At 41.7% G+C, this 25,857-nt stretch overlaps 1 protein-coding gene across 3 annotated transcripts in view; it reads left to right on the top strand.

Moving 5' to 3' along the window:
• The first annotated feature begins 7,842 nt into the window (after positions 1 to 7,842).
• The window catches only part of PPM1A (protein phosphatase, Mg2+/Mn2+ dependent 1A), a 47,612-nt gene continuing 29,597 nt past the window's right edge, over positions 7,843 to 25,857 (top strand). Inside the window, exon 1 of one of the 3 annotated variants that reach the window (XM_075531792.1) lies at positions 7,843 to 7,970. The gene's annotated coding sequence lies outside the window, so the exon portion shown is untranslated. Of the gene's footprint in view, positions 7,971 to 8,548; positions 8,906 to 21,189; positions 21,298 to 25,857 lie in introns of those variants that run through there. The other 2 variants (XM_075531790.1, XM_075531791.1) reach the window with 2 other exon arrangements.

Here is a 25,857-nt window from a genome sequence, read left to right as displayed (position 1 = left end):
AGGCGTGTGATGTTAGCTGGGATTGATTTCTTTTTTAAAAATTTTTTTATCATTTCATTGGGGCTCGTACAATTCTTATCACAATCCATACATACATCCACTGTGTCAAGAACATATGTACATTTGTTGCCATCATCATTCTCAAATCATTTGCCTCTACTTGAGCCCTTAATATCTGCTGCTCATTTTCCCCCTCCCTCCTACCTCATGAGGTATTGATTTCTTAGGTCACACATTTCCAATGCCTGGATTGGAGAGAGGGTTTAAGTGGAAAGAACAGGAGAAATCTGGAAGCAGAATTATGGAACAAGCAACAAGACTTTTATGTGAAGCGTAAGAGAGATTTGATTGTGGAATGTGTAGAATTATGCCTATGCCATCTCCACAGGAAAGAACTCTGGTGGCCTAGTGAGTTATGCATTGATCTCATAAGCACAAGATCAGCAGTTGGAACTCATGAACTCATCCTGCTGTGCAGGAGAAAGATGAGGTTCTCTGCTCCTGTCTCAGAAACCCAAAGAGGCAGTTCTACCCTGTTCTCTAGGGTACTGTGAGTGAGGGCGGAGTTGGTGGCAAGGGGTTAGGTTTGCTTGGATCTCTGCAAAACCCCTTCAATAAAAACACTCTTTGGGGTATTGTCTACTTTTTCTCGTGAGTGAGCTTGTGCACTGAAAAGCGTCTCAAGGAAGAGCAAGCCAGCCCAAGAAGGCACAGCCGTCTTCTGCAACAGAGAAGGCAGGGACTCTGAAACCAGATGGTCCTGGGGTTGGAAAGGAATGTGGAAATAATCGTATCTTCTTTGCAAAGTCGTTATGAGAATTAAAGAAGATAATATCCATACGGGGCCTGCTATAGAGCTTGGCATATCCTCAGCCAAGGTCATTCCCCTTCAACTTATATTGAGTTAAAATGGTCTCTGAAATTCCCAGAAATGACTCCTCTTAACCATTCTGGAGAGCACAACATGTTTCTGTCCCTGCTTTTCATGAAATAGTGCTTGCCTAACTCCTTCAATAAAAGAAAATGCATAATAACATCTTGTGTCTGTTTGTTCTCAAGCTTAAGTGGCTTCATTTAAAGTTTTCAATAGCACTGCCCAATCAGAAACATCTTAAAGAATTGAGAAAAAGACTAAAAGTGAAACTCCGAACTGAACAAATTCCTCAGATATTTAAAGAATACAGTCAGTATACATTTGACCATGGCAGTCCTTCTAAAGGCAATAGATGTTATTGTGGGGACGTCCTAGCTTTACTGAGAGCACATAGGTGTCAGGGACGTACCAAGGCTTCTACTGTGTTTGGGTGCTCTTAGCCACAAATGGTAAATATAAAAAGCAAGTGTGTGACACTTACAGTTCCCTCTGTCCCTCACCCCCACCCCCGCGGCAAGATCAGTCATTGCTGAGATGGCTTAGTGGCCCAGCCATGTGAAGGATCTGACCTCCTGCTTCTCTCCCGCCCCCCCGCCCCCACCTCACTGTTAAGGTTTGAATTGTGTCCCCTGAAACTTTGTGTCGAAGTTCCAACTCAGGTACCTGTGACTGTGAACTTGTTTTCATGGAATTTAAGTGTGAGCATATATAGTATAGTGTTTTTATTATATATATATTACTTCTAATATCTATTACATATAATAATACATACTACTTCATATACATTAGAAGTAATATAGTCTATGTGGCAGTTACATAATCTGTTGTCAACTTGAGACATTAAGAATGAAGGGGTGGAGTTTAGTCTGTCAACCAGATCGCAGCTTGATGACTTCATTTGGAGGTGCTAAGAAGATAAATCGCTCGCTAGAGATGGGACACAGAGATACTCCCTGCGAGACATTCCTGTTGACAAGCCACATGAAAACCCCTGATAGAACCAGGACCCTCGAGCTGGAGGAGCCACATGGAGAACAATGCCAGGGCTGAGATGCTCCCACCGTCACTGCATCCACAAGACTTCCCACCTGCTGGCCTGTAATCTTCCTGAATTTAGCATCATTGCATGCGTTGTGTGAGTCTGAAGAGTAAATTATAGACTGCTATCAGACATTTGGGCTAATATCGGACTTATGGACTTGATCTGGACTGGACTGAAATATTTTCTTAATATACAATTGCTCTTTAATATAAAGTTCTCTCTTACACACACAAGTATCTATGAATTTCTCTAGTCAACCCAGACTAACACAGTCTAATATGAATATTAGTGTGTGTGTGCATGTGTGTGTGTAATGTAGCGGGGCGGTGAAGAGGAAGTAGGCCCTTGACAGGATGGATGGACAAAGTGGCTACACTGATGGGTTCAAGCGTAACAACAATTGTGAGGACAGTGCAAGACCGGGCAGTGTTTCCTTCTGCTGTCCTTCGGGCCCCTACGAGTTGGAACTACTTTATGGCACCTAACAACCATACACAACCTTACATTTATAGCAGCAGTCCATACCGTTGTAGAGGCAGGCAAGTTCCAAGTTAAGGGGATCAGATGTCAGACTGGAGGACTTTCTTGACCCACTCATGTAGCTGCAGGAGCTGATGGATCCAAGGTCAGATGATCAACTTCTAGCTGCAAAGGTGAATGCATCCAAGGTTGGCAGGCAAGATGGCAGGCTACTGACTGATTCTCCGGAATGGCAGACTACTATCTCAAGTCCAGAGAACCAGAGGTCAAAAGACAAGCCAGATGCAGGATCCAGACTCAATAAAAAGCAAGCAGTAAAAAGCTTTCTCCATGCACCCACAAATAACAGACAGGGCACATTTCCAAGGAAACATCCTTTCAGTCGATTGGCTGCTCCTAGCTGATCTGATAATGGAGTTGATTATATTAAAGCTCATCATGCGGAATTAAGATATCTTAACCGCCAAAGGCTGAGACTCCTGGCCCAGCCAAATTGACACATAACCTTAATGATCACATAACCCCTCTGACCTCGGATTTTCTCTTCTGCAAAGAATGGGATTAACACTCCTTGCCCTACCTACTCGCACGGGTTGTTGTGAAGAGTGATTGGGCTGCTCTGTGTGGCTGTAGAGTGAAGACAAGCAATGCTTTACATTATGAGTATGTCACCACTGGTTTTCAGCCAGGCCACTGTCTTAAGGATGCAAACTATGTTGCCGATCACAAAGGGATTATATCAGTTAAGATCTTCCACAATGTTTGAAATACACAGTAAACATGAGGAGCCTGGTGGCCCAGTGGGTTAAGCATTGGGCTGCTAGCTGAAATAAACAGTAAACACTTGGGAAAATGTTTCTCAGGATGTCCATTCAAATGTTTGAAAGGTCTTTACTTAATAATCATTCACTCACTGCCAGTGAGTCGTTTCCATCTCATAGCAGCCCTATAGGATCGGGTAGAACTGCGCCTGTGGGTTTCCCAGATGGTAACTCTTTACAGGAGTAGAAAGACTCATCTTTCTACCAGGGAGTAGTTGGTGTTTTTACACTGCGGACCTTGTGGTTACTGCCCAACCATAAACACTATAGCACCAGGGTGCCTTTACTTAATAATAGCTAATATCTATATTGGTGAGATGGGGTCCCTAAATGTCCCAACAAATGAAGTGCTCTACGATTAACTGAAATGTTGGTGGCTCAAACCCATCCAGAGGCACCTTGAAAGAAACATCTAGCAATCTACTTCCAACAGGTCTTGAGTGTTTGGGTCTCCATTAGTCGAAGGCGACTCAACAGAAACTGGTGGTTGGAGAAACACGACCCTCGACTCCACTGCCCCCATAAAGCTCATAGCTGGGTCATCAGAAAGGACCTATGACGGGGTTGTGGCATGCGTCTCAATTTCAGCAGTGGAAAACAGAGTTCCTTGATGTGGAATTTTGTTTCTCCACAGTTGCTTCGCTTCTGAGGGCAGAACAATTCACTAAGCTTTTTGAATCAATTGTACCCTTTTGCTAAAGGTAGTTTCTTTTTTTTTCTTTTTAAGGTAATTTCTTAATGATGAAGTTAGTAGATATTGTAATATCCTAAGTTGAAACAGATTCTAAATCTTTGTGACTTTATAAATTTGCCTTGACACATGTACAGAGACCAAAGTTTATTAGTGAGTAGTAGGGGTAGCAGAGATTCAGGAAGGAGGGCCCTATTGCTTAGAAAAGTGAGTTTCTGTTTATGGTGATGTGAAATTGGAGAGTGATGGTTGCTATGGAGGATGGGTAAGCAACATGATAATTATCATTGATATAACCAAACTGTACAGGGAAATATTATACTAGCAAATGGTATGCATATATATCAACATATGCTTATATGTATAACAAATATATGTCTATAGTTGTATACATTTATATGTATTTATATGTATACATAGGTGCACATATACACATGTGTACACATATATGTACATGTATACAAAATGGTATATAGCTATATCTTTATGTAGCTATATCTATTATATACAAATAGATATACACTTATACATACATGCCATTTGCCAATATAATTTACTAATTATAAAACCAAAAAAGATTTGCCTTGGGTTTGCTAGGCTCCTTTTGGGAATGAACTCTTTTTGTAGGAAAGTCTTTTTTCTGCACACTCTATCCCACCTCAGGCCTTTTGCTCAAGCAGATACCTCTCCTGGAATGCCCTCCCCTGACTCCTTCTCATTCTTCAATTTAAATGCTACCTCTTTAGAGAGATCTGTCTTGATCATCAGTTTCAAATCATCTCCCCTCCTCCTTTGTATTTGGTTCCTTCACAGCACGGATCACAATCTGTAATTTATTTATCCACTTCTCTGTCTGCCTCCCTCACTATCATGCCAGCTCCTTGGGGGCCGAGACCTTTTCCCTTGATATCAGTATCTAGCCTCAGCATGCAGCACAATGCCAGCCATGGAATCACTATCAGATGAACTTGTCTGGCAAGACACACACCAATCTGTAAGGCTGTGGGTGAGAGGCTAACTTAAAGACCAATCCGAATTTTGTGACTCTTACAGTGGGCCATGAGTCATAATAAATAAGTTGCCCCTGGTCTATGGATGGGCTCACAGTGGTGAATCACAAAGCACTGCTGACTACCTTACCCTGCCCCCACCCCTCATGAGGCTAGCCCAGTGACGTCACATAGGATTAGATTCTCTAATCCTTTCATTCCATGACAGTCCTCTTAACAGTCTGGGTTTTTAAGACATGATATGATGGGAGGGAAGGTAGTAAGGGTGACTGGGGAAGGAGGGTTCACACTCTCTAAAGGAAATTAGTTTTAGGGTACAACTAGCTCCCATGTACTACTTTAGGAGCAAAGAGGAAGCAGAGGCTGTAATTTGGACTAAGATAAAAGAAGAAATAGAGAAGAGAACGATGGGGAAAAGAAGGGCCAAGGAGATGAAAAGAGAACTGAAGAAAATGACAAGAAAGACAACAAAGAAAAAAGAGAGACAAGGAGGACAGCTGAAGAGGATGTGCGGGAGAAGAAGATGGGAAACGGGCTGTAGAGGAGGGGAAGGTAGGAAGACTCCAGTCATCTTCCACTGGGCTTTGAAATTCTTGGGTACAGGCTGTCTTCAGTGTGAAGGACTAGATGGCTCAGGTGAAAGTGCTTTGCAGGCATCGCTTTGCCCCACGCCCACCCCTATCCCCATCCCCGCCCCCAGGGGTCACTCACTGCTGAGATTATTTTGAGAGGCCCAGACCAAGCTGGCTCAAGGGTTCATTCTAGTAATTTGGCATAAGAGAATGTAATCCTCTTTAAATCATGATTGTGGAAGAAAAAGAGAGGCTGTTGCTGACCAGATGACATTTTTAGCTTTGCCCCAACACAGTGCTTAGTCCTTCGCCCAGTTTCTAGACTCGCAGCCCCCTGAGGAATTCTGGGCATTTAAGTCAACTTTCAGATAACGCCTCCATGTTAACTGAATACCGATTTCTCAAGCAGAGCAGTATCGTCTTAGACCATGCTGATATAAATTGCTATACAAATGGCAACACACAGCCCACTGAAGTGACACAAACTCTTACTGTGAACATCCATGATGTGTGTCCGACACCCAAGCTCAGCCTCCAAAGAGGAAAACAACTGACTGACCTTCAACTCTCGGGTCTCATACTTCGCTTTCTAAATATTTAGAATTTCTCCTTACTAGATTTTCTGGGAGGAAGATGGAGCTTTCTATTTCTGTCCGGAGTTACAGTCTCAGAAACTCACAAGGGTCCCTCTTGAGTCGGCCAACAAGTCGATGCCAGTGAGTTTGGTCTGAGGATAAGCTTTACCAACAGGGATATTATAGCAGTGAGCATATTTCCAAATATTAATCTTATAATTCATGAGTTTCCTAGTTCATCCCAAAATACCCCCCCTGCAAGTTGTCTCCAGAAACCAGAAACACCAGGAAGGGGCAGGTTGATTCGTCTTAGTCTGAGGCACACCCTGCCAATTCCTATAAATCTCTCTTCATGCTCATTTCGCCCGCTATTTTTCTGCCATTCCTGCCACTCAGCCCAAATGTACAGCACAGGGAAGGGCAGAAGCCTAAGGGAAGGGAGAAGAAAGATGGGGCAAGACCTTCAGTTGTCTGCGGCCCACTTCTGCCTTATGAATAAGAAAATTCATTTTGTTAAGAGCACGCTAAGTCACGGTTGCCACATGGGCTTTTCTATTTCCGAGTAGTAATAGGCCCACCAGCACGCTAATCGTGCTGTTACTTGTCTGAAGCATTCAGGATTTCAGTAAGGCAGCATTTCAAAGATCTTTGATCCAATTTCTTTCATTGGCAGGTGTGTGAATTAGGAAATGTGTCCTCAGATGGGACCAAAAATGCCTAAGTGAGTTTTATTTTTACTTCATAGGTCCGGAAAGGACCCATCTTCATTTTACTCTAAGAAATTGTAAGGCCAAAAATTGGGGGTAGAGTGATATCAGGTTTCTTGAAGATCTGGCTATTTGGCAGATTGGAGGCCTGAAAGTGGAAGGCACTGGACCTTCCCTACGAAAGCCAGATTGAAGAGGAAAAAGGGAAAAAAAAAGATATTATGCACTTTAAAAGCAACTAATTAGTGTTTGCCATATGACCAAATGACATAATACGTTGTTTTTGATCCAAGAGTTGAGGCAACAAAGTGATTTTAGGAGATAAAAAGTAGCAGGCTGCAAAATGCTACAATAAACTCCAGAGATAAAATGGAGAGGCCGCATCACACATTTACCTTCCTATTGGCCAGGTCTCAATGTGACTCATATTTTCAGGTGCGCTTTTAAAAGTAACTTCCTCCTATAAGTGAAATATTTGGTTTGTCTATTATATACCAAAGCATCGCTTAATGCATGGATTTTTCTTTTTAACTTCTGGGACTGCGCAGGTGGTGTTAGGTCAAGTCCATGAACAGGTTAATCCAGGAGAAAGACCGCAGCCAATGGGAGCGTGTTGGTGATGTATTGCTCTCAGACCTGATTCATTGGCCGCCCAGGGTTTGTCATTCTACCCCTGGCGTTTGCGTGAAGCGTGGGTCGCGTTATCCGAGTCTAGCTAGCTAAACTGGATTTGGGCCGCCTGCACGTGCAGTTTCAATTCAGTTTAGCTCATCTCTAACTCTTAATAGAAGCAGCCATTCCGCTTCTGAATATTCTCGATTCGGAAAACTCCATTCCTAACCTCATTGGAGACCGTTGGAGGTCCCCCTGTGGCAGAATAACGCGACTGTCTAGCATGTGCAAATGTGGAATCCCATGAGTTACAGACGGAAAACCTGCCAGAAACTCAGAGCATGTCATGTGCCCTGCGCGTGAATCAGTTGCACTAAGTGTGGGTGGGTGGCGATAGGGTGTGTGTTCTTGCTCTTCGGAGCCCGAGGTGTGTGGCCGTGGCACTAGCGTGGGCTTCCCGGGGTCACCGGGGGAGGGAGAAGAGACCCTGGGGGGAGCAGGTCTGGTTGGGCCACGAGACCAAACGCGCGTCCGGAGGCCAGCGGCCTGACCACGGTTGCGCCGGAGAGGACTTGACAAACTCGAGGTCGGTCCTTGGGGCTGCGCGGGCGGCATCTCCGCGGGGACGGTCCGGGGCGGGGAGTGGGCTGTGCGGCTGCAGACAGGTGGTAGCTCCGGGACTGGAGGCGCACACGCCCTGGGCGGGTGGGTGTGGGGGTTCTTCAGCGACCCGTCTGGGCCCACGGCAGGGCTCAGAGAGATTCAGGATCCACCGGGCTCGGAAGAGCAGCGCACCCATTCCAGCCCCCAGACCCCGGGCGTGAAGGCCCCAGTCCAAACTCCAATCCGGGATTCAGACGCCTCCCTCGGCCTGGGCCGGGAGCCGGGGCGGGGGAACGGCGGCCGCGGCCTCAGAAGCTGGGTAGGGCAGTGACGTCATTCGCGACCGCCCCTCCCCCCCGCCCGCCGGCGCTCGCCGCAGTTCCTGCCCAACGACATCCGGGTCTTTGCGGCTGCTCGGCTGCGCCGCTGCTGTAGCGAGGGCGGGGCGGGGCGGGGCGGGGGAGGAGAGGGGGAAGGGCGGCGCGGCGCCGTCGTGAGCGCGCCTGCGCGGGGGCGCGCTAGAGGCGGCGGCGCTGGGGGCGGGAGCGCGCGCGGGAGCGAGGGAGCTGTGGTCTCTGCGCCGGCCCGGCCCGGAGCTTCGGGAGCTCGGGCGGCTGCAGCTCCGGAACGGGTGGCTGGGGTGGGGGGTGGGGGGGCGCCAGGCAGGTGGGGCGCGAACGCTATGACTCCTCGGCTCTTCCTCCGGGACCCGCTCGCCGCCGCCCGCTTCAACGCCCGGATGAACTGAACCGCGAGGGCGCCGAGAGCCGGGGGCCCGGACGCAGCCCGGCTCCTCCCCTCCTCCGCCCCCTCCCCGGACTGACCCGGCCGGACGCCACCGCGGTGACCCCCTCCCCGCCCCCGCCCCGGCCGCCGCCTCGGCCGACCAGAGACCTGCCAGTCCGCGGCTTGCTCCGGGTAAGCGCGGCGCTCGGGCTGAGGGCGGGCGGGCGGCTCGGGCCTGCGCGGCGGCGGCGGCGACGGCGGCGCGGCCAGGCCTGGGGCCTGTAAACAAGACGGGCGTCTGCCGGGGCGCTCCCGGGAGCAGACGCGACAACTCCACCCCCTGGCCTGCCTCCTTCCCGGAGCCCGGCGGCGGGCGACCAGGGGTTAACGCTCCGCGAGGGTGGCGGCGGGGGCGGGGTGTTTGCGGCCGCGGCGCGGGGAGGGGGCGCGACCCTCCCACGGACCGGGCGGGGTGTTTGGGGCCCGCGGGGCGGCCTGGCCCGAGAGCGGCCGGCCGAACTTTTCCCGAGCGAGGAGGGGACCCCGCGACGCCGGCGCCCCCATTCACCCACTCACCCGGCCGCGCCGCCCTGCGCGCTCCAACCCCGGGAGGGAGGCCGGGAGGAAGAAAGGGGGAGGCGGCCTGTAGATGGGACTCGCCCTGACCACCCTCAATTCTGGAGGGGTTCCTTTGGGCTTTATAGGGAGGCAGGGCTGGGGGCGAGGATCCTTCCCGAACCCCTGTCGGTGACGCCTCCAATTCATTCATAGTCAGGCATCGAACCAAATCCATTGAAGAAAATGACTCTGGTTTCTCCTCCTCATCCTTTTAATCGTGAAAGTGGTTTGGGGTAAAAGTTCTTGGTATTAAGAGTTTGGTTATGGCATGGTTCTGTTCCTCTCGTAGATGGTAAATAAACTTTGAAGCCCGTTTTTGTTTTGTTTTTTAAGACAGCATGGTGTGGAGAGCCTTCTAACCAACCGCAGTCTTAGGTACCTTTTGAAAATTTCATCACTTGAGGTATTTCCATTCCCTCGTCTCAAGCACCACATGGTCCATAAGAAACCCGCAAAGGTCATGCTTCATCCCCCCCCCCTTCCTCTCAACAAAACATAACAAAACAAAACACATTTTGATGAAGAATAATGAGCAGGCTGTGTTTTAAGAAGTTCTTGAAAGAGTATGGGAGGTGTTAAAGTTGAGGGGGAGCTTATCTGTGTCTTACTTTCCCAGACTAAGTGCATTTGAGATTATTGAAAATAATTGTTCTGGAGGGGAAAGTCTTACTAAGCTTTTGCTTTGTGATTTAAAACAGTATTTTTTCTTCATGCACTGAGCTGTGAAGAAGCAGAGTATTTCTTTTGAACAGTGCGCTGCTGCTAGGCTTTAAGGGTCTTAGATCTCAAGAGCCCATCTGGCAGGGCATGGTCCTCAACTCGTTTTTTTTAAATGGAACAACATCAAATTTTTCATTTTTTTATATATTGGACCTCTTCCCAAGATTGCATCTTATAAATGATAAAATCAGATTCAAGAGCTCAAGACCACAGCCCTTAAATCCTCTTAGTAGCCCTGCCTCCAGGTTTCTAACTTTGAATGTTAATGTTTCCTCTGCCATGAAATTAAATGGAAGCACAAAGTAACATTTGTAACATGGAATTATAGTTCTGTGCTTTATGTGTAACTCGCCCGGTTAAACATTCGATTGTGTTGGATGGATTACTCTTAACCTGCAAGTTTACAGCAAATACCACATGATTGAAGTTATAATAAACTGTCCATGGAAGTTTCACAAGATATATTTTACTTGATAAACATTCTCCATATCGGTGAAGTTATTGTTAATGCGGAGATGCATGTTAGTCTGGTAGCAGTTTGAAATTAGCTACCTCGGTATGTGTATCTACAAGGGAGGACTTAAAAATTTGTGGGAAAATCCATTTCTGTTCCATTTTTCCATGAACTTTTTGATGACCTCCTTTTGTATGTGAGAACCAATAGGGTTTTGAGTGCTCAAGTCATCAAAATAAATTTTTACAAGGATTCTCTCTCTCTAATAAGAAGGCTTGATTCGAGGGATGCCTGTGTTGAAGAGTATGACTTGTTGAAGAAGGACACTTTCTAGGAGACAAGATTAGTTTAGTCATGGCTGTGCTCCAAAATCATCTGTCTGTGGACAAGTCCCTTAACCTTTTCAGTCGTGACTTCCGAAAGCATCAAGAGAGGTAGATTGTGTTAGCAAATGTTAAATTTTTTATTCTCTTGTTAGCATTGTGTGCCTGACATTCAATATACCGTGACCGAATGCGGACAATGTGCTAGGCACTCAGATGCTTCAGCATTCTAAAGCTGATTTTCTTTGTGGGTTGTGTTTCATTTAAAAGAACTTTTAGCTGTTGGTTGTTCCTGAGGAAAGCTCCTCCAGGGAATCACACATTTATTTCCCCATTGAGATTGGGAAGAAGTTATGAGGAAGACTGAGTTTCCCAGGAACATTGGCTAAGACGACAGGTTTGATCAAGCACTCTCTTCTTGGCAGTTTAATTTGAATGACATTATGAGTGCCTTATGAAGATTTTTCGAGGTCTGGCTTATCTTGTTGAAATTGGTTTGAATTTGTTCCCTAAAAACGGGTGCTGTATCCTCTCAAAGAAAAAGCAACATCATTGCCACAATAAAGATTGCTACCCAATAAATTACACCCATTGCTATAGTCAATTCTGACTGTAATGACCCTGTAGCATTTTAGAACTGCACCACAGAGCTCCGAAGGTTACAAATCTGTCCTCAAGTGGACTGCCACCTCTTTCTCCAAGGGCTTCAGACGGCCCAATTTTCAGTTAGCACTTGAGAATTTCTTAGTGCTAAGTGCTTGCTAAAGTTGTTTTCATTTCTTCAGCTTAAACCTAGACTTTATTAAGAATGTGTAATAGTTGACTCTGGTTTAACTGTGAATGCTTATTTTATACTTTGACATTAGAGACTGGCATATGTATATCCAGTGAGTTTGTTCATTTCTCACCCATGTGTTAGGTTAATATTTTTAAATGGCAAATCTTGTATTGCGTTACACGGTGATATTTTGGTGATTTCCCACAAGTTATTAGCTTTTGCCTGAGCACTAGGCTCTTTGTGGTATTCTTGATTATTTTGATCCTATGCAAGTTGGTGTAAGGAGAGGGCCCTGTAAGAAAATCAGCCCAACAAGTAGAGTACAAAAGTTAATCGTGAAGATAAAACGAGGTGTGGCTCAGTGATACACAAGGGCCTTGAAGGAGGGGAGGGTGTGGTGTGCCAAGTAGGTAAAAGTTGTGGCTTCCTATGAACGCGTACCTTTTTATGGAGTTTCATGCCAGAATATGCCCTCCTTCCATCTCAAGTAATGTTGGTGAGTTTTCCTTTTTTTTTTCTTCCAGTTACTTCAGTTATTGTTTCACTACTAGCCCAAGATGTATCTAAGTTTGTATCTCCACCTGGGATTATTGATTAATAACCACCCTAAGCATGAAAGGAGCCAGCCTACGGGTGCTATGTGATAAGCATTGGACTGTGTGAAACCACAAGGTTGACAGCTTAAACCTGCCGCCTGCTCCTCGGGAAAATGATGAGGCTGTCTGTCTGACAGCCCTGCAAAGATTCACAACCTTGGAAACCCTGTAGAAGGTTACTATGAGTTTCAGTGAACTTGATGGCATTGGTGTTTTGCTTTGTTTCCTTCCATGATAGAATCTGAGGTTAACCTGTATCAAAATGAAAAGGTTGTTTGTCTATATTTTTTCTTCCTTTCTCTCTTTCTGATGTCTGGTGCACTCCATATTACACAAAGAACGATTTTTTACTTTCTTATGAGTCTCTTGAATGTGCTCTGTAATGATTTTGACCTTTGACTGTGTGTGTATCACCTAGATAATCTCTTTACCTTGCTTCTCTTTTGCTGAATATGGCCTCTTTCCATCTGCTGAGGCAGGTGGGAGGAGCTAGAAAAAGTAAATGATTAAGAGAGGTGAGCTTTGGTATATTTTTATTTAAAATGGAATAGACTTTAGAACTCTAAAGAAAATGAGGGGAAGGTAGTGAGTATTGATGTTTCAAGGAACCTTTAAAAACATGAGTTTTATAAACAGTATCAAGTATTTTGATAAACATTCCTTAAATAAATAAAAAGAGTAAAGAAGGGAACTTGAGTTTTTAATAATTCTTACTATGCTTAGTAGGCCTGTATCCATTGGTTAAATTTATGTAGTTTTCATATGTAAGCTTTAGATTAGAAGTCATTAGACTTTTTTTATGATTGTTATGATACGAATTAAAATTCTATGAGCCTGAATTACTTTTGGACCCAAAGGACTGAGTTTTAAGAACCATTATTCATTGAACACTCCTTTGTTCCAGGCTTTAATTTTTTCACCACAGACTTCTAAAGTACAAGATGCAATCTCCATCTAACCAATGAAATACAGAAATTAGTGAAGTGTTGGTAATTTGCTTAGAATTGGACATGTATAAGTATTCCTAGGAACCAAAACATTTTTAAGCTGAATATGTTACCACTTCTGAATCATGAATCCTTAGAGCTAAAAGAGACCTTGTAATTTCATTTAGTTGAATCTTGAAATACAAGAGTCCCTTCTAAAACAGAAGAGAGTTAAGAAATTTAAGTTCAAAAGGAAAGAAATTAAGTTCATTTTCTAATTTCCAGGATTTCAGAAACTTAGCTAAGCATTTTATAAGTTAAACTATCACTGGTCAGATTGTGCATTAGAATCAATATTGATTCCCAAATAGTAAAAAAAACAAACAAAAACATAGCCACATTGAAGGTTCCAGAAAGAAAGTGGTAAAACAAGCTCTTGGACATCAGGTAAGACTGAGTTTAAATCCCTTCTTTTCTACTAACTAGTACCATGATCTTGGATAAACTGTTTAATTTCTCTCCACCTCAGCTTTCTTTGTCAAGTAGAAATGCCTTTTCATAAGGTTAGCTTGACAAACTAGATTTGTAAAGAATGTGACATATTCCAAGAAGAAAGTGCCAAATAAATAGTAGCGATTATTTTTTTATTAAATACTTTTATTAGGGGCTCTTACATCATCACAATCCATACATTCACCCATTGTGTCAAGCACATCTGTACATTTGTTGCCACCATTTTCTTTCTACTTGAGCCCCTTGTATCCGCTCCTCATTTTTCCCTTTCCCTCATGAACCTTGATAAGTTATAGAGTCTTATTTTCATATCTTAAATACCGTCCTCCGTCACCCAGTATTATTATTGTTGAGCATTTGAAATCCTGGCTATCCAGAGGAGTATAAATGTAATCGATTGAGAGTATTCTTTGAGTATAGTTTTTGCAGAAAACTTGGAGCTACACTAGAAGAAATTGAGTGTCAGCTGTAGAAAACAATGAAAAGTTATGGATACAATAAGTAAATGAATAACCCATTGCCATCAAGTCTGTCTATTGATTCATAATGACCATGTAGGACAGTAGACTTGCCGTATGCATGGATCTTCCAAGGCTCTAATCCATATGGAAGCAAACTGATTGGTTGGTTAGAATTGTCCACCTGTCAAGTAGCAGCCAAGTACCTAGCCACCAAGTCTTCAAGGCTTCATCTAGATTTAAACCAAGCCCTGTGGGGAGTTGATTCCTGCTGGTAAGGCCTCTGTGGAACAGTGTCCTTTGGTTTTCACAAGACCACGTTTTCATGGAAACAGACTGCTGCAGCTTTCTCTCATGGGATGGGATGACTGGTGGGTTTGAACTACTGTTAGGGTTAGCTGTCAATGCTTGACACCCCCCACCCCCAGGCTCCTTTGTGGGATAGAGTTTATTCTTGCATATGAATGTGCTGAAGCGAAGGGGTAGAAAGAGAAAGTGGAAAGAAGCCATGGGCCTGGAGTTAATGATTAGGAGGGAGTAGTTGGCTAAATCAGAGGATAAAGAGTAAAAGCAATAAAGCAAAGGTGAATGTTCAGCTTAGAGGGTTTGGTGAGGAGAACATCGTTTGTTATTTTGAAGAAGAATTACAGTTCATGGTTAGAAATAGGCAAGAAGATATTGCTACAAGAGAAGATACCAGAGAGTAAGGAAACTAAATTATTCTGAGGCCTTCCTATAAAATGGGTGGGGGAGGTGGTCCTTCATATAGAATACATTAAGGTAAAACTGAAAAGTTATTACCTACTAAAACCATAATTAACACTTTTAACTGGTCTTTTTCTTACCAGTGTCTTGTGCTGCATCTCCCTCCTTCATTGTATAAAATGCCATCGAAAAATTCTACCAAAATAACTGTTTTAACCATATTCTCAGCTCAATATTTTTCAATGACTCCCTCTAGTTTCTAGACTAAAGGTCAGATTTTCTTGTTTGACTTTTGACAACAGAATTATTATATGTCAACCAAGTTTGGTATACTTTCCAACTCTGGAGTACACTACTTATTTTCTCTGTGGGTTTTTGTTTATGACAATTCGCAGCCTGGGACTCTTGTTCTACTTTGTACAGCTTTTGTTTTCTGTTTGTGTCAAAGCTCCTTTCTCATGTGTGCTCCTCCACGAAGCCTCCCTAACGGCCACGGTGGTTCCGTCTCTCCTCTCTGAGCAGTTATAGTATGTATGTGTGTATTGCTTGTTTGGCACTAATATATTTTAAGTGTTCAACGAATTATAAACCTTTGAAGGGGAAAATACAGTAGCTTTTTATTATACTCAAAGCCTAGCACGGTGCCTTGTGTATTGTGATCATTCAAATATTTGGTAAATAGGCAGAATCTCTTTGGGACTAGGAGTGATTGGTATAAGAAGTGGTAGAAGCACTAAATTTTCTGGACATTTTGATTCTTTTCCTATCTGTTTAGATATTTAAAGTGTTAAGGTTATACAAATTTGAAGGGTGGCATAAGGTTTATGTTGTGAAAAACACAGTTGACTGATTTGGACCTTATGATTTAATACTAAACATTTTATAAAATAATAGCTAATTAATTTTCTATATTTTGGGTTTAAGGGTTCACAAACTTTCATAATCACATGTATTTTCAGAATTTTATATTTGCATATATTATTATGAAACTAGGTAGGGATTGAAAGGTCAACCAGAAAGGATTTCTAAAAACACAGGAATTTAGTGCCTTTGTTAAAGCAGGAAGATTTTGCACCAGAAAATACCCAACATAGGAATTCATATTCATATAAAGCTCTTGGTTAAACTAATGAAAGGTTTAAAACACCTCTGATATCATCCCAGATGATAAAAATGGTCAAGTGCTGGGCTCCCAGCCCAGAGGTAGGTCAGACGCACCCCATGGTTCTGGAGGGAAGAGATCTAGCCATCTCCTTCTATCAAGATTAAAGATGTCAAACCTCTGCCACTGAGTAGGTTTTGGCTTATAGCAACCAGTCCCATAGGCAAACTGCCACATCCTTTTCCCTTAGAGTGGCTGGTGGATTCAAATTGCTGACACCTCAGTTAAAAGCAGATCCATTTAATCATGATTCCACCTCGACCCCTCCCATAAAGATTACAGCCTAGAATACTGCCCTGTGGGGGTAGTTCTACTCTGTCAGATGGGTTTGCTATGAGTTGAGTTGAATTTGACATCAACTAATAGCAACATAACATAGATAACGATTAACCTTTAACTCTTTTTCGAATGTGAGTCACTGCAGTTTTGTTGCTACTCCTGAAATAAAGTCTGTGGGGAGTTGGGATGAATTAGAAACTCTTTGTATATAGAGGATATTATACCCAGAAAGTGAATTTTGTGATTGAGTTTGGATCTGAGGTGGAAGTGTATACTAAATTTGAAAAGTACCTTGTCGTGTGTCAGTGTTGGCTTCCTTTTAAAAACTTTCACTAAGTATAACCATTAATTTTTAGTATAAAATATAACTAAACCTATATTTTGTCTCATGTTTTATTTTTTCACATCCCCTGTATTTAATTAGTCCTTTATTCAACTGAAGTTTTATTTTTATTTTTTTAATTTAATTTTAAAATCTTTACTGGGGCCTTGTAAAACTTACCACAATCCATCCATACATAACATCCATTGTTAAGCACATTTGTACATTTGTTGCCATCATCATTCTCAAAATATTTTCTTTCTACTTGAGCTTTTGGTTTCAGCTCATTTTTTGCCCTCCCTCCCCCACCTTCCCTCGCTCCCTCCCCCTTGATAGTTTATAAATTATTATTTTTTCATGTCTTTTATCTCCCTTCACCCACTTTTCTGTTGTCCATCCCCCAGGGAGGGGTTATATGTATGTAGATCGTGTTCCCTCTTTCTCCCCTACCTTCCCCTTACCCTCCTGGTATCTCTACTCTCATTTTTGGGCCTGAGGGGTTTATCTGTCCTGGATTCCCTGTTTCAAGCTCTAATATGTACCAGTGTACATCCTCTTCTCTAGTCAACTGAAGTTTTTAATGAGTGTAATAATTTCAAGCTTAAGCTACCTGACTGGGCTTATAGTAAGATATTATAAATGAACGTTTCAGTGCTAAAATTTATTGAAACGAGGTCAGGGACCATGTTTCACTAATTTAAATAGGTGTTCCATAGATCAGCGGTTCTCAATCTGTGGGTCACAACCCCTTTGGGGGTCAAACGACCCTTTCACGGGAGTTGCTTAAGACCATTGGTAAAAACACAAATATTTCACAATATATAATTACATATTGTTTTGTAATTAATCATTATGTTTTAATTATGTTCAATTTGTAACAATGCAAATACATCCTGCATATCAGGTATTTACATTACACTTCATAACAGTAGCAAAATTACAGTTATGAAGTAGCAATGAAAATAATTTTATGGTCACCACACATGAGGAACTGTATTAGAGGGTCACGGCATTAGGAAGGTTGAGAACCACTGCCATAGATAATCATTTCATCTTCATAATCTCCCTTCTCATTTTCTGGTGAGCACATGACAGAATATTGAATGTGGGCCAGAAGTGTAAGTTTAACCCAGTTTAAATTTAGGCTGGTGCTTTACGGGCATCTGTGATAGGACTCTCGGGCAGGGATGCAGATAAACAAGACATATATTTATCCTTTGGTCATACTTTATGTGGCTTACTTATTTCATTTGAATAATATCCAAGGATTAACAGTTGTACAGTTTCAAAGAGTACGAGCATAATTCATTACCGACATTGAATCTCTTGGCCTCTCAGCATTGTTTAACTCTTTAGCATGAGTGGTAGAAAATTACCTCAGATTGGTATTAGGTCTAATGAAGATGGAGCTTGCCTACCTTTTGTCACTAAAATTCATAAACTAAAATATTAACAATGAAGAAAGCGAAGGAGTGGCCATATATGTGGAGGCTTCAAAAAGTTAGTGGAAAAGTGGAACTTAAAAGATAATGGACTTTGTTTCAACCATCTCAAAATTTACCAGGCATTAGGGAGGAAATTTTTTTGATCAGTATGCCATCATACGAGTTAATAAAATAGTTACATTTTGTAATGTGATAGGATATTATCTTTATTGAGAAATTGTAAGACTATTTTAGTAATCTAGGGGATGTTTTAGAAGTGGCAGATTTTGTTATGTAAACCACTGTTAACTTTTTATCTGTAGCCTTACATTTTTCCAATGTGGGCTTAAGTGCTGCCTGACACTCTAAGCATTTGCTTCAGTAATTAGCTGTCTATCGTCACCTTGTACTGGTTTGCTACAGACAGTAGAAAAAGTTGGTCATTTTTCTGCCTTGCAGTAGGTTTTTTATTTTGAAAATATACACAACAAATGCTCATTTTTTTAATGCAGTAAAACTCCAAGATTAAGCTGAAGACGTTTTTGTATAAAATACATTGAAAGTGGGTTTCTTATTTCCAGGAATTATTTCTCTTTTGTGTCTCAATTACCATATACTTTGTTTCTCATAGAAAAGACATAAAACTGTGTCCATCATCCATGACTGTTGAATGGATGAACAGATGAGTAAATAAATAGGTCAGGGAAAGAAAATGTGGGATCTTAGGTAGTCATAATATCTTTTCTCTGTTGTCCCCTCCAGGGTGCGTTTTGTAGCATTTTCCAGTAATGGAGTATATGACTAATGCCAAAAAAACATTTGTCATTAGTGACCAGTAAATAATCCAGAAATCAAGGTTTTGTTAGTAAACCTGATTTGCTTTAGGGTTTAATTTTTTCCTATTAGGAACCAGTTGTGATAGTTTTGTAGAAATAAAAATAAATAGGGCTAGATAGTCTATTTTTAGTCTAGAGACTAAACAAAATAAGAATGTTATGATATAGCTTGTTTGCAGGTCACCCTGCTGGGAGAATGATCTCTGAGCAGGAAAGAGCCTCCCATTCTGTCAGCCTGGATGGTTTGTGAGCTGTTGCTGTGAGGTCTGTAGGAAGTGAGAAGAACTGTCAGGAAAAGAGGGAAGATCAGGACAAGGTAGTGAAAGGGAAGGGGGGAGGCCTTTCTCAAAGAGGAAGAAACAGCAGTGTGAGTTACTCCTGAGAAGAGGGAAGAAGCTGAAGATCAAAGCGAGTTCTTGACGTTCATCTAGAAAGAGATCATAGTCAGTGGGTAGAACAATCAGTAGAATGGCCAGAGAAGAAGCCATGTGGTGTAGGTTCAAGATTGAGTGGAAAGGGAGGAGTAAAGTTGGAGATGACAGATGGAGGTAAGGTAAGATGAACTGTTTTTTTGGGCATTAGTCATATACTCCGTTATTGGAAAATGCTGCAAAATGCACCCTGGAGGGGACAACAGAGAAAAGATATTATGACTACCTAATAGCCCACATTTTCTTTCCCTGAGCTATTTATTTACTCATCTGCTCATTCATTCAAGTCATGATGGACACCGTTTGATGTCTTTTCGATGAGAAACAAAGTATACGATAATTGGAGGTGTTTGGAATCTAGATGTTTTTTTCCCCTCCCCATTGTAAAAATGTGAAACATGGTCCAACAATGATAGGGAAAGAGAAGGCAAAAAAATACAGGAAAGAAGGAATGGGTATTAATAGAGGGAGATCTTGGTGTGAAGCAGGAAAGTGAGTGGCTTCAAACCAAACCCATTCTTGTCAGTCAGGTCCATGTCCATCCTGGGCAGGCAGCCGCTCTTCACAGATGGAGAGTGCCACAGTTTGCTTCAGTGCAGTGGCTGCTGGGTTTAAACCATGGACATTTCAGTGAGCAGCTGAGGACTTGACCCCAGTGCCACCTCGGTGCCTCACAATGGAGCCAAAGGCTAAGGCAAGCTGAGAAATTATCAAGGTAATCTTAAATACTTTTTATAGTTTAATTAGGCATCTCACCTCATCTCTTGCCTCTGTTAGTTCCCCACCTAGCTTTTTAATCCTTTCTTCTTGTCTTTATAATTTGGTAGATCCATTTTCTTAAACCTTTTTCCTATGTCTCAGTTTTACTTTGTCTTTGAATAGCCTACATCCCTTTCTCTTCACAAGCCTAGTCCCCACCTCAAAACGAAATCAAAACCCTTTACCCTAAAGGTCTAGTCTAAATGATTGAGTCTTGAAAGGTCAATAAGCCCATTGTCTTTTTTCATATGTAATCTACATTGAGTAGCCCCGGTGGCATAGTGGTTAAGCATTGGTCTATGGGTCAGCAGTTCAAAACTGCCTGCGACTCTTCGATGAAAAAGATGAGACTTTCTACTCCTGTAAAGAGTTACAATCAGAGAAACTCACAGAGACAGTTCTACCCTTTCCTGTCTAGCTGCTATGAGTTGCAATCAACTAGATGGCAGTGAGTTTAGTTTGGCTTTTAATTATATTCAAAGCCATTGAACTTCATCAATAAGTGATTTGAGTCATCTTCATTTTGGCAAGCAAAGTTGTATCATCTGCATGTTATGTTTCAGTCATCTCTTCCAGCAGTTATATTTCATATGTGTAAAACTTTTTAAGATCCTGAAACATTTTGCTGTGACTAAATCTTTTACCATCTTAAACATTTAATGAATTATATTTGTCCTTTAAGCTTGTAAAGACAAGATTATTAGAAAACAAATGCCCTTAGTTTAAAAGGTTTTGTTTAAGCAAAGGGGAATAGGAATAGATTAGCTTAGTAAATCCATTACTGTTTTCTGGGTCAGTTGAAACTGAATTCTCAAATATGTACAGAATAAAATTATGTACAGTTTAAAATTACAAACAGTTGAATCTGCTTCTCAATATGTAGATAAATTACCGATCCCAAAATGAAAAATTTTGAAAAAGTTAGATGAGTCAAGTTGAGATTGTAAATAATAGAACATTCTTAGAAAACTTTAAAAAATGAAATAGCTGTCTATTCTCAATGTTGTGCTCGTCCTGTAATAGTGAAAATAGTTCGTATCTAATTTCTGCAGTCACCAGAACCCTCCAATTAAATTTAGTTCATATATTTTTCAGGCAGTTATAGACTTATAAAACTATACTTAACAGGATTAATTAAAAAACTGTAATGTGTTCTTTTGTAGAAATTTAAGAAGACTACTTTGTGGAGTATACGTCATATTATAGTTGATAAACATCAAAGATGGTGGTGAGCTCGGCCTCGTGCACTTTATGAAATTGAAACTGCTCCTAATATCTGGGTACTTAGAGTTTTTTAACCTAATTTAGCAAAAAAAATTAATAAGCTTTGGATGGGGACAAAGGCTGTGTTAGGAGTTTTATGGAAATAATCTTGATTTTTACAATGTTTACAGAATTATACACCCCTCACTACAATTTCATTTAGAACCAGTGGTTCTCAACCTTCTAATGCCACAACTTTTTAATACAGCTCCTCACGTTGTGGTGACCCCCAACCATAAAATTATTTTCATTGCTTCTTCATAGCTGTCATTTTGCTACTGTTATGCATCGGGCAACCCCTGTGACAGGGTCCTTCAATCCCCCAAAGGGATTGTGACCCACAGGTTGAGAAACGCTGATTTAGAGCATTGCCACCCCTCCCAAAAGAAGACCCATGCCCTTTAGAAGTCACTCCCTGTTCTTTTCTCCCAAGTTCATGGAGACCACGAGTATGTTTCTGTTGCCTATTCTGGACATTTCATGTAAATGGAATCCAGATAACGATTTTTTTAACACATAACTTAAAATTTTGTATCATGTTAAAGTGTACCATTTTTTAAAAACTTGCCTCTTAAGCCATTTTTAAGTGTGCACTTCTGTGACAGTTACACTCACTGTGTTGTGCTATCACCACTCTCCATTTCAAAAATTTTACATCACTTTAAACAGACACTCAGCACCCCTTGAGCAAGAACGTTTACTCCTTCCTGCTGTTGTGTTTAATACACATCTCACTGAAAGTTTCCCTTGCTTTTGCTGTACCCTCGAGCTAGCATGACGCCCTTTTCTAGCAGTTGGTTTTTCCTGATGATGCATCCAAAGTAAGCATGCCGAAGTCTTGTTATCCTTCCTTCTAAGAAGGAATTCTGATTGTATCTTTTCCAAGATTGACTTGTTCATTCTTTTGGTATATTTACTATTTGCATATATCGAAATTTGAATGCATCAATTCGTCTTTCATTGTTAAGCTTTTGCATGCATATTAGCTTATTGAAAAGATTTTGCCTCTGTTAGGTTACTTTAGTCATCAAAGTGACATCTTTGCTTTTTAAAACCTGAAAAGAGGTCTTTTGCAGTAGATTGCCCGGTTCAGTACATCATTTGATTTCTTCACTGCTGTTTCCATGGACATTGATTTTTACATCCTTAAAAACTTCAATTTCTTCTTCGTTTAGCATGGTGTTTATTGGTCTACTTGTGAAGATGTTCTTTTTCTTCATGCTTATACATAATATATAGTGAAGGCTTTAAAGGGACTTCATCAGTTTGCACTTCAGACCACCTTCACTTTAGGCAAGCATAGTGTGTTGCCTGTGGGAAGAAGGATTGACAGAGTGTTTGCAGCAGTGGTCTCAAAGATCATAGAGATAGCACAGGACAGGGCAGTATTTCATTATATCATGCATAAGGTCGCAATGAATTGCAGCTGCTGCAGTGACACAACGTGATCTAAGTATATTTTTAAAAGAAGACGTTATATCAGAGAGACGGTTGTTAAATGAGATCAAAACCCTTGATCTGTTATTTACTGTCGTGGAGGGGTCGGATTTTCTCCTCTCCTCTTGGTTATAGGGTTTTTGTTACTAACTTCTTACTGTGACGTGGGTGAAGATTAACAGACCAGATCAGTTTTCCTTTCAGTAATTCATAAATATTTTGTTTCGTGTCATTGTTTACAATTTCTACAATGTACCCTTCTTCCTTCCTTCCTGTCTGTTTCCCTTTCTATCCTTCTTTTGAACTTTGTTCTTGGGTAAATGCTGCCCTTTTGATCTCAAATGCTTGATTATTCTGAGGTAAATGTGCCTCCCTTATATTACTGTTCCCTGATGATTCTGAGGGTTGTTTTGCATTTTTCTCCCATTCTCCTCAGGACCTTCTAATATGATCTCTGTCAGAGCAGTTAGTGGTGGTAGCTGGGCACCATCTGGTGCTTTTGTTCTTAGCATGATAGTCCCTTGGAGGCTAGTCCATTGTCCCTTGATTTTACAAAGAGAAAATATTTTTCTTATTTCAAGTTTAAAAATTATTTAAGGACAGTAGATTTGGAGTGTGCACCAGTCTCAATTCAGTTAAGTCTGGTTTCCACAGGAATTTGATGTTTGGTTATAAAAATTTTTTCTCCTTTTGATCGGTCTCTCTCTCTCTCTCTCTCTCTCTCTCTCTCTCTCTCTCCCTCCCTCCCTCCCTCCCTCCCTCCCTCCCTCTCTCTCTCTCTCTCTCTCTCTCTCTCTCTCTCTCGCTCTCGCTCTCGCTCTCGCTCTCGCTCTCGCTCTCGCTCTCTCTCTCTCGCTCTCTCTCTCTCGCTCTCTCTCTCTCTCTCTTTCTGTTCCTTGATCAGACTATTCAGTAAAAGGTACCAGGCAAAATAGATGGTACTAGTTAATGGAGGCTATAGTCCATTTTCTTCTCCGTCCTCCACTTATGGTAAGCCAATAGATATTCTGATGCAAGAAACCATGACCTTGAATCTTTAAGCCAGTGGTTCTCAACCTGTGGGTCATGACCCCTTTGGGGTAGCATTTTGGTAGCAAAATGACAGTTATGAAGTAGCAACGAAAATACTTTTATGGTTGGGGGTTCACCACAACATAAAGGGTCGCGGCATTAGGGAGGTTGAGGAACCATTGCTTTAAACCAACGATCTAATTCCATGAAGTGTTTTGTTGTACCTAATTAGTATCCACAGATGCCCCTTTTTAGAAGGAGAGGTTGCTGTTGCTATAAAATTACGTCTGACACGATTTGCCTTTTGCACCAGCCTCTCCTGCTATTTCTTGGTGCTGTCAGGGACATTATTCTCACTGTACAACCATTGCCCTGGATGGTTTTTTCCTCACCGTAGACAAAGGTAGCTACTTTTCAGAGGATTTCCTCTCTCCTTTTCCCTCCTGTCTCTGATAACCACAGTAACCACGGGCATCTGTATATTTCATTCTTGTCATTACACGTAAGTGCAACCATGTAATATTTTTTGTTATTAACTTGCTTAGCATAATGTCTTCGGAGTTCATCCATGTTGTAGCACGTTATCCTTGATTCCTTTTTGTTAAGCAATCTTTTTTATCGTTTATTTTTACGAGTTTTCATGGCCATATACAATTCACATATTATACATTTCTATGGTTCAGTCACATTCATAAGAATTGTACAACCATCACCAACATCAATTCCCAAATAGTCCTTTTTCCTTGGACTCTCTGTTAGCGCTTCTTGTCCCACCCACCTCTCTGCCATGTCCCTTTGAAACTACTACTCCACTTGTTGCCTCTACAGGTTTACCTTTCCTCGGTTTCACATAGAGAAAAGCATACAAAATCTACAAACAAATGGCCCAACAACGACAGGATGAAATATAGAAAAATGTCAATCAAAAACAAAGTAGAAAATACTAAAACCTGGAACAATTATACATTGGATCAAGAGGGAGATCAAATGACAAGGTGTCGCTTGTTTTTTCTTGATTCTTAATGACATCTTTATTCTTTTAAGGCTACATTTTGTTTTATTTTATGTAAATTGTTACTTTCTTCTGTGTTCAGGGTAAGTTCTTCAGTGCTTTTTACAAATTTAGCATCCTTTAATTTTGTCCCAGAATTAATCTGGCTCCATGAATTTTGTTTCCATTCTCAATTTAAAGATGTTTGCTCTGTTCTCTGAGGCAAATAGTGTCATAGACCATTTTAAAGCAACAGTAGCCTCTTCTTCCAAAATAGTGGGTCTAGACATTCTTTCATTTAAACTTGACTGGCTGATGATGTGGAATTACAACTTCAGTTATGATGTTCCGGTGTTTTCTTTGTTTTGTTTTTTAGAAAGATGATAGGGAGCCTGTTAGTGTGTTGTAGGTCAGGTAGATGTCTATTGGTTTTCTCTTGATAATAGTTTAAGTTGCTGTAGAATTTCATCTTTACCAAGTTTGAGAATTTTCTTTCCCAGCAGGCAGACTTGACTACTGGGTTTTATGTAGGCTTCCTTTGGCTGCTAGAGTAAGTTTCCACACAATTGGTGGTTTAAAACAGCATACATTTATACTCTTTGAGTTCTGGGGACAAAAACAAAACCCAAACTCACTGCTGTCGACTCAATTTCATTTCATAGTCACCCTATAGCACAGGGTAGAAACTGCCCCAATGGGATTCCATGACTGTAACTTTACAGGAGTCAAAAGCTGAACATTTCTTCCTCAGAGCAGTGGAGTAGCAGCCTGACTTGTAACTACTAAGCTCCTTTTGAGAGACTAGAAGTCAGAAAGTTGTTCCCTGGGCCCACATCAAATTATTAGCAGGAGCACACCTACTCCAGAGGCTGTGGGAGATAATCACTTACTGTCCTTTAACAGCTTGACATTGTTGCCTTGTGACCTCATCCCTCTTCAGCATCTTCATATCTTTCCCTGTTGTGTTTCCACATAGCTTTCTTCACAGAATGTGTCAAATCTCATTTTGCCTCTCTCTTAAAAGGATAATTGTTCATTGTATTCAGGGCCATCACCACCATAAACCCAGGGTAATCTCTTTTTCCCAGACCCTTTCACTTAATCACATCTGCAGAGACCTTCTAATGGGGTAGCATTT

This window comes from Tenrec ecaudatus, chromosome 14 (genome assembly GCF_050624435.1).
Source record: "Tenrec ecaudatus isolate mTenEca1 chromosome 14, mTenEca1.hap1, whole genome shotgun sequence".
Taxonomy (NCBI): Eukaryota; Metazoa; Chordata; class Mammalia; order Afrosoricida; family Tenrecidae; genus Tenrec; species Tenrec ecaudatus.
This window is presented reverse-complemented; position numbering and strand designations above follow the sequence as displayed.